This window comes from Arvicanthis niloticus, chromosome 17, assembly GCF_011762505.2.
Source record: "Arvicanthis niloticus isolate mArvNil1 chromosome 17, mArvNil1.pat.X, whole genome shotgun sequence".
Taxonomy (NCBI): domain Eukaryota; kingdom Metazoa; phylum Chordata; class Mammalia; order Rodentia; family Muridae; genus Arvicanthis; species Arvicanthis niloticus.
In genome coordinates this window covers 21922423-21932529 of record NC_047674.1, presented here as the reverse complement: position 1 = coordinate 21932529, position 10107 = coordinate 21922423, and the positions used below count along the sequence as shown (strand labels likewise).

The following is a 10107-nucleotide window of genomic DNA, read 5'->3' as shown; positions in this document are numbered from 1 at the left end:
TCACCGAGGGAGGGCTTTGAAGTTTAAAAGTCTCATGACACTTCCAGCATGCTCTTACTGTTGTTTCCTGATCGCAGTATAACATGTGAGCACTCAGCTTGCTGCTCCAGCCACCATGTCTGCCAACTGCCTCACTTTCCTGTCATGATGGTAATGGATTTTATCCCTCTGGGACAAAAAATCTATAAGCCCAAGTAAATTCTTTCTTCTGTAAGTCACCTTGGTCACAAGGCCAGCAATAGAAAAGTAACTAATGCTATGGTGGCAAAACAATCCAAATTTTCCATCTGCACAGAGACCAGGATTTCCCAAACCTGCCTATGAGGAAAGCTGCAAGCCCCCTTACCCCCAAAAGTACACATTCGCAGAACAGTCCAGCCCTCCAGAAGGTATTTCTAATATAAGCAGTTCTCGTGAGCCTATATACATCCCAGCACAGGTTCTTACTCTGCCCTCTTGCTAGAATCTCCCAGGGAACATCGAAAGCAACTGATGCCCAGGCCAATTGAACCACTTTTGTATGCTTCTTGTAAACAGTAAAAATATTAGTTATCTTGCTAATCATAATCATATCTCATAATCATAGCTCATGATTTTCCAAGCCATGGGTCCTTTATGGAATCTGCCCAAATGATATGGAGCCAGGACTGAGAAGCATCTTTGTCATATTTCTCAGTATCATTGGCCTACAGGGACTAACAACTGGGATCCTAGAACCACGACCTACATTTGAAAAGAGGGCTCTATGTGCAGGTGCAAGGCAGTCCCAGGGAGCAGAAAGGCAACACAGACATTTCCACTGGGAAGACACATTTTCCTCCCCACACCTTTATCCTTTGGTACCACCAACCATCAAGCAGGTAAAAGCTTTGCAGAGTTCTTTTTCTTAGTATACTCAGCCACTAAACACTGGACAAGAAAGGAATAGAAAACTACCTGTTTCAAAGAGCATCCATGGAAGCACATTCAGTGTAAACTGCCCATATCCGACCAATGGTCCATATCTGTCCCAGGTCCCATAGTAAAAGACAGTGAGTCAGAATGACTACTATGCACATCTGTGGGTTCATTTAGATGGTTTTCTTTAATTAACGATGAAGACACTACAATTCTAAGTACCAGACAGAATTGGGAGTAAAAGAATTGAACACAAGCATAACACTATAAAGAAAGCTTGGAAAAGTGAAACACTTCTAAAGAAAAAAAAAATATAAACCTGGCCTGGTACCCATTACATATATACATAATACGTTATCCACATATATACAGTAAATGTTTTGGTAGCAACATAGACCATGCGTCGGTCTTTTGTACACAGATGAAGTAGCACCATCGATAGCACCACCATCTTCAGATGATAAACCAAACCACACACAGCAAATGGAAAGCTAGATGGCATTTGTTTGGCCCACCCTGTAGCCAAGAGGTATAAGGAAATTAACTACATAAGAAAGATTATTCTGAAAACTATATTCTTAGGCCAGTGGCAAAGTTCTAAGATGGACTAAAAATAAAAAATAAAAAAAAATGCTAGCACTACAGATGGATATGCAAACAGACACATTTTTCCTGGGTAGTGAATTTGTTCTACAGTATGGCATAATGGTTAGCGCTGGAGAAAGGGACAGCATGGACAAAGAGAGGTTTACATAGCAGGTGAACGGCAAAGGGATAACACACCCATCTCTTGGTGTATACATCCCAAATGCCAAGCCATCATGGATAAGCTAGGGAAGGGAGATAACGCCTTACCCAAGTCATACACTTAAAAACCATATTTGCTAACTATAGGCTCTTTAATTAAGAGTAGGGCCAAACACCTCCAGCACCTCTCAGTCTCCTTCCAGCATCTATTTGGTGCTCTAGTTGAAAATAGTGAATGATAGATACCCAACACACTGGTTGTGCCATACTTTCTGCAGGCATGTGGAGGAGACTGATGGACAGAGCTCTTGTAGAACCTTCAGAATCTCAGGCTTGACTCAGGGATGACCAGAGGCTCCCTGTTTAGTGCTTGGTTCTACTAACTATATGGAAGGCTGTCTTTACTCTCCATAGCTAAGCCCCATAGCCCAGCATGGAAATCTTTTTGTTACTACTGACAAGGTTGTACCTGCTCACACACCTGGAAGAACACCCTGCTTCTTTAGAGATTTTCAGCAGTCTGAGCAGGTGGGTAGAGCATCACCGCCTGCTAACATCCACCTTGTCATGGCAGCCCTAACCCTCCTGTCCTGTCACTACGAAGAAACTATTTCTTATTTGGTTCTCCGAGTTGTACTCCATATGCCTTCCAAAAAACCTTTTCTCCCCAATGTCGGTGTTAATGTCAGTGTCCTGGTATAGGACCTCTTTGTATGACCATCTCACTTACAGAGCTCAGCCAAGGCAGCATGAGGTAAATATGGGATCGTTGTCAGCCCAAGCCACAGCACTTCAGAACTGTACTGTCCCTCATGGCTCTTACTGTCATCCTGCGGTGAGCCATCTTCCCCTATCTTTAAGTCACCTTTTTTTTTTTTACAGGTGTTCTTAAATACATGGTATATTGCTTTCACGATGTTCCACTGTATCAAATAGGGTTTCCACATTATAAAATATTGTTTCCTATAGTACAGTAAAATTGTTTTTTAACACTTTGTCTCACATATAAATGAGAGCTAGAAAACAAATAAATGGCAAGGAAAGACAGGATAAAGCTCTCTACTTCTGGCTAGATGATTCTTGAGTACTACTTTTACAGTCAGTATATTAGTCAATGCGTCCCTGACCTTTGAAAGTTAGCAAGAAATGACCACACATGTAGCATCAATACTGAGTTGTCATTATTGACCCAGGTGGTTGATCATTAATGAAGTCCCCTCTTTTCCAGCTGGTTCTAGGCTATTCTTTTGCCCAAAAGAAAGGTATCGTCATAGCCAAGGGAGCATACGTGTTTTTTTCACAAAGAAGAATCTAAAAACCCTGTCTTAACAAGTCTTTAAGAAAGAATGCTGTGAAAGGTTGGTCTCATAAAGAAAAAGCCACTAACTTCCAGGTTAGCCAGAAGCCACTAGAAGCCACATTAATATAAGCCCTTGGTTGGCCTGCAAATACTTGGATAAAGGCCAACCTCCTTTAATAGGAATTGAACACAAAAACTTAGCAGCTGATGTGCTTATAAACCCCTCAAGGAGCCAGAGCATGAGATTTCAGCCTGGGTACCAGCAACTTCCAGTTCTAAGTCAGCCAAGTTTGATGCTTTCATCAATCCCAGCTCAGGCAAAGTCTAGAAGAAGCCGAATAAGAATGTCTACCTTTACACTACTGACTCAATACGAAGCAAGAGATATAGAAACCAGGAGACGATTGTCCAGTCTGTTTGTTTCTGTTCTCACCCCAAATGTCAATAACCCCACAGGCAGAGGTACGTTAGTCATAAATATTCAAAGCCTAGGCTCCTTGAGAAACTTTAGCCAGCTTTACAGGCAAATGGTTGCGGCTGGCTTTGCTCGCTGGTCTCTTTTTATTAACTCAGATCCTTGAGGAAAGAGAGCAAGCAGCTTGCTTTCTTCTTACCTTAGCAAGAAATTTGAGTCAGAATGCTTAAAACAAAATAAAAAAGTCACTTTGACAATGAGAGTCTTTTCTCACACATTTGTAACAGACCAACTTTCACTTCCTATTTTCAAAGCCTTTCTACCGACAGCAAATTGATGCCATTTAGTGAGTTCCTTGAAAACAATGAATTCTTATGACTAGAGACCTATTTATCTTAGAAATTGATGAGCATGCAAATGATTAAGATCTGCAACACTGAACATTGTACATCTGGTTGACTGAACACTAACCCGAGCCAGCCTCAGCAGTTGGGGGTCTATTTATCTCTTTGAACAGAGCCAGGAGTCCCCAACCAGTTGATCAGGGCAACCGGCAACTACAGTGCCTCCCAACCCATGATCCTTCCTTGCAGCCTCACCCAGGCTCACCCCTTCTCAGAAGTAGAGTGTTGCTCCTCCCTGTAGCAGGGCTAAGTTCACAGGGACTCGGAGGGAGCCCGGTCGCTGAATCAATTCACTGTCATTTCACGGAATTTCATGGCAAGACAATTTACAGTTCTGGAGGAAACATCTTCAGGTATAGTCATTGCCATTTCTATTTGATAAAAGTGAAAAGTTCCAAGACATGTGAACCTTCCAAATAAGAAAAGGATTAACATTTTTCACTCCTAACTAGATGTTTCAACGGTAGGTCACTAAGTTTTTATGTGCTCTCTGTAAACTGTGTTTTATTAGCTAACCACTAAAAGGCCAGCAAACACCAGGGCAAATGGGCCAACTGCATTCATTTCAAACACACATAACATGGAAAGTTCCCAGAACACACGAGATAGGTGTCTTAGGGAACACAACACAGAGCCCTGGTCATGACTTTAAAAAATAATAATAATAAAATAAAATCTGGAATTTTAATTTCCAGTTAGCAAGAATGCACTTGTCTTTCGAGCCTTCTTGAGGCGATGTATGAAATGAAACACGATATGTACACAGAAAAAAAAAATGATGAGGGTGGGGGCAAAAAGCTTATAGAAGTGGGGGGAGGGACCAACAGTGTCTACTATTATGAACAGAAAGACATTTTCAGAATTTATAAACACCCACATTCTTCATTCCAAGGAGAGCTTTTGACTTGAAGGGATCACTCATGTCTGCTTCTCTCTACAGTATTTACAATGGAAGTCTGTGGTTTCCTTTCTTTGTTGCAGTTTGCTTCCATTCAACTTCCAATTCTAAGCCAACACTTGAAAACACCCCAGTAGCATACATCCTCCTTCCGTTTGGAAAAAAAAAAAAATACAAAACTAAGCTTAATTCTTAAAAGGAACTCAGCTCAACATTAAAGTTTATATTACAAGAGACAGTATCAGCAAGTACAACTATACAGTCCAGAACCTTCTATGGCACTATGATTCTTATTATATTATTTTTTTCTGAATTAAAATCTTAAAACAAGGATCATCCATCCCCTAGTCTACTCTTTTTAGCCTTGTTTTAAGCATTCGTCCCATTCTTTAAAACAGAACATTGAATACCTCAGTTCTACATTCAAAAAAAAAAAAAAAATGTGCTGTAAGGAAAGCTACATTTTCATTAAAAAATTACATATATAAATCAAAACCTATGTTAAATATTTAATACTCTCTCCACCCAACGTGAACAGTTCCATATGAAGGAATTTACAGCGGCGCTTCATGGAACACGATTTCAGAGTAGAGGAAACGTAGGTTGTAAATTTGACGAAGAGTAAACTCATTCTCTTGCGGTGGCGTGGTAGGAATCGCACCAGCTCTTCATGGCCAGCTGTCCTTAAAGTTCAAGATGAAGTTTATGCACACTCATTGTTCCGGTGTCACAGTGCTTTCTTGTTGCTTGGCACAATACAGAACGTGCAGTTCAGTCAATGAACTCCTGAGGATTGTACAAAGTAAACAAACTGTAACGGATGCAGGATGCATCGTACCATCTACTGAGGAGGGAGACGTGAGGTCCTGGTTGTGAATCGTGAAATAGTTCGAGTCTGGGTACCCATGAGTTAAAAGGAGGATTTGCTGAGGTCATTTAGGTCTTCATTCTGGGAAGAAAATGGAAAAATAAAAAATAAAACATCACTACAGGCATCTGGAAATGTGGATCCAATCACAATATGGAGAGCTCACCCCTTTCAGAAGGAAAGTTGGACTAATGTTACAGGCACAAGTGGTGTCTATATAAAATCAACACACTATTTAACTTTTCTTTCAAAATTCAAGTGTTTATAGCAATCACGAACTGAACTCCGTCAATACTCTAGCAGTAAACATCAATGCAACCCATGCACTTCAGAGTTTTGGCAACAAATAAATACAAAAATTCATTGGGATTTTGATTGAAGCAAAAATGTACATTCTGGTTCTCATTTACAATATCATAAAACTTAAGGAACAGTTAGAGCCTACACTTAAGCTTCTAATTTAGGTGTCATAGAAATTTATTTAGGGGAAAACACTGCCTTTCTTCTCTGCAATTTTAACAAAGCTGACCGCAACAGGCCATTATCTGTAATTCTCTTTTAGAAAAAGGGCCCTTTATGAGCCCCTGAAAGCTCAAGTTTTACATCAAACGGCCCTTTCAGAAGTACCTATTTTTCATGCACCCAGAACTTAATCTATACATATCAATAGAGTGTTCCAAATGATCTGCAGAGGAGTCGATTAGCATAAATACTGAATGGGTAAAATGGGGTAGATAAAGTTGCATCCTGCTGAAGTTGGCCTTCTAGCAGTTCTGGAAAGGGGGCAAGTTTCATTCATAAATTGGTAGACTGTGAAGCAAACAGGTGGATTTCACAACAGATGCACAGGGGGGAAGTTCTAGATGCACAAAGGAGGGAAGAGTGCTTTTAGCTAAGGACATTAGGTAAGTACCTTACTGACACATTTGGCTGCATTCAGAACAAGAGGGATAATCTGGGGATGTGGAAACAGGCAGGGATTGTCGCTCCAGTGTTTGTACAAGGCTTGCCACATAGCAGGCACTTCTTAAATGTGAATCGGACAAAGGGTGGGCATGCCATGAACTTGCTATTAAAGACAAGATAAAACAAGGCTCAGGACAGTAAGAGACCAGCAATTGGGTTGGCCATAAAAAAGATGCAGTTTTATAGGATTGCCAAAGAGCTTAAGGAACATACAGAGTTAAATATATAGATCTAGGCCAGATACATGGTGAAAACCTCAAAGGACAGCCCAGGAGGTCTTTATCTAATTACATGGATAACAAAGGGCAATGGTTTCAGATAAGATCAAGGTGAGATACAAGAGGGCAGTGGTTTCCAAAACTCTCAGGCATAAATGCTGACCAACACAACTTGTTTTCCCGCTCACCTTAGTTTTATGTGTGAGACTGGGTTTTGCTATGTAGCCCAGGATGTCTTGAGCTCATAATCCTCATGCCTTAGTCTTTCCAGTGTTGGGATTATAGGAGGTGTGTACCAATAAGCCTGGCCTCTATCTCCTCTTGACAGGGTTGGTTGTAACTCTGACCCAATTGCATTTACTATTCACATAGTGGATTTCAGATAAGTCAAAATTTACCAAACAAAGCCTCTAATTTTATGAGATTTCCATTTATTCTAAAATAGTAACTCTGCCTCTAAAAGACAAGCTACTTTTTTTTTTTTTTTTTTAACTAATAAAGACTCAGCGTGGAGATGCCAACGCAAAACCAAACATGAATGCCCTGTGTTTCTTACTTTAAGTGCAGTGAGACTGTACTTACATCAGGAGGAGAAAGGACCAAACTGTGCTACCAACAGTCCCAGCTGGGCTATGGAACTCACTAGCCCAGCTCCGGGGTTGTCATTTACTTGTAAGTTTTTCCTGAACTCCTATCAGAATACCAACAGACACCCAGACTTCACAGCTTCACAGCTCCGGAGCTAACACGAGTCAGATGGGCCACACTATATTAAACGACCTATAACTGTCAAATATATAATGCAGAGGGGGTAGGGGAATGGAGGGCATACAGCATGCTTTCCATTTCATGTCTGGCTCTCCTCCAGAAGAGCTGAACTTAGAGCTTAGGTTGGGAACAAACTGTACCCAGGGTTATCATCACACATGTCAAACTGCATAGTTGTACAGGGCAGAGACTAGGGGACCCTTGAGGGGAGACAAAAATATGGCTTCACTGTGTGCTTAAATACATTGCTTTGCCCTCATCAGGTACAACCCTTGTAATTTTTCTCAAAAGAGGAGAAAATTAAAAAAAAAAAAAAAAAGAAGAAGAAGAACATACCCCTTCATCAAATACCTTCTTTCCAAAGCTTTAGCAATCTACGTTAAAAGGGGGTTCATGTAAATCTGTACCCAACAGCCACCTCAGCTACAGGTGTCATCTATTGGTGTCACCAACTCAGGAACTTATGAAAGAGTGAGAGCTGGAAGTGATATTGGGAAGAGGGGACAGAAGGTGACAGAAGAAGGGTGAAGTGCACACTGGTTTGTACAATGATGTGAACCTGTGGCTGCACATAAAGGCTAGTTACTAGGTAATGACACAGATTATTTTTTTTCACACAACCCTCAGCAAGAGCTCTCCTCACTGGCTCCTTTGGAGGCAGCCAACATACTCCAGTCATGCAGCCGTTGTTTGCAGCAGTGTTTGGGGTCCACCTACAACTGTCTTCCCAATCTCAGGCATAGTCTTTCCCATGGTCTCTCTAGCAGCCCGTCTTAGCTCTTGGAGGGCACATCTGATTTTTGGAGATAGCCAAAAAGCTTTCAGAGCCAAATATGGTGAATAAAGGGGCTGAAAAGCAGGGCTGGTGGTTCCTAGAGACCTATTATCTAAAGCCAGAGAGCATCAAAACTGAAGCTGCAAAGACTTAGTTCATCCTGTGTATCAGGGAGACTACAGACTCCACAGACAGACCTCTCAGAGGCTTTATGGAACTTCTGTTCATCTTTCTACATCTGTATCACTATACTCTTGCAATCCACAGACTAAGCTTGCAGCATCCAATGCATATGAAGAAGAGGAAAGCTCTAGGTCCACATATTTTTTTGTAATTTAGGAATATGTTTGAAGAACAACAACACAAGAGATAACCACACTAGGTTCTCCCATATGTTCAATTCAACAAATATCTTAGACATCCACAAATACAATGACAGATACCACAATAAGCAATAGTGAGGATGGTACAGACACATGTACATGTAAAGTACTTGATACGCACAGCCTCAGCTGCCATGTACCAATCACCCATACCAAATGTGACCACGCTAATCTCCAAGTATTAGAGCTCACTGGTTCTATGCATAGCCCGAAAGCATACCAGAAACACGTTTCCTTAAGAGAAGACACTGTGCAAATATCAAGCAGTGATGTTCTGTCATGCATTCTCTCCAGTTACCTCTCCAGGGAATAGCTTCTGAAACCAGAAATGTGATGCGCCTGTCATGAGACTGAGTAGCAGGAAATTACACTTTGACAAAAACTTCATCACCGCATCAATATCTACTGCAGCCTGTGTGTGTGTGTCTTTCTGTAAGCTAAAACCCACGTAATCCTGAGCACTTTTGACCCTGAAAGTTGAAAACAATACACAGCTAAAACAGAAGTACAATGGAAGAGCCTGGTCCTTTCCAGCAACCAACTTATAATTAACCCCCACTGATAAGGGTTATTTACCATCTTATGCTTGCACGTTTTGAAACTTGTTGCCGATTTGTGAAGTCAAGTGCAATATAGTGTCTGACTAGGGTTACTAGTCTTGAGTCTTAGGAAACAGGGGTAAAATAGGGTTCTAATATGTGGCTAAAAAATAACCCTCCGTCCTACAATGACTCTTTTTAAAAAGGAATGAAGGGCAGAGTTCCCTTCCATGAAGATCTCTGTTTGAAACCTCACTGTGGACTTAGCAAGGCAAGTTCCTATCAATTAACTTCCTCTACCCAAACAGATTCGTCAGAGTTTGCGAATGCCGCCTAGTAAAAAAGACACTTGGTTCTTCTGGATATACAGGGTCCTGGGTTCAATCTACTGCATGGCAAAAATAGTGTCAAAACAGCATATTAATGTTTTGTTTAACATAAGTCTAGATTTTTAGAAAAGATATAATACAGAACATTACAAAATACAGAAGATCTACAAAAGGAAAAAATAAAACCATTGTTTATAATGACTGGCACCCATGGAGTAACTGTTAAATCAGTTGTCCTAATTTCACCAAGGGGCTTGAGATTTTGTAATTCTGCACTTATTTTTAAGTGTGTTTTAAAGAAGAAAAAAATAACATTCAAATCACACTTCTGCGCTTAAAAACATCCAAAGGAGAGCCATGAAGAATTATTAGCCCATTTTAAAAGTCATTCTCATTAGGATCCTATCCTTTCTCCCATATTCCTAGTTCATTATTTATAGTTGGAATCTGGGGTGAGCTGCTGCTGTCCTGGTTTTAGTCCCTCAATTGGGAAATGAAAAGAGAAGAAGCGGAAGTTGGAGAGTTCAAACATGCCACTTGGGTACTGGTCTGTGCTCCAAGATGGGAGCTGGGATGCCGTGATAGCAACATCCAATATCT

At 40.8% G+C, this 10107-nt stretch overlaps 1 protein-coding gene across 1 annotated transcript in view; it reads right to left on the bottom strand.

Moving 5' to 3' along the window:
- Nucleotides 1–1065: 1065 nt before the first annotated feature.
- The window catches only part of Irs1 (insulin receptor substrate 1), a 58391-nt gene continuing 49349 nt past the window's right edge, over nucleotides 1066–10107 (bottom strand). The window contains exon 2 of the mRNA XM_034521415.2: nucleotides 1066–5610. The gene's annotated coding sequence lies outside the window, so the exon portion shown is untranslated. The remainder of the gene's footprint in view (nucleotides 5611–10107) is intronic.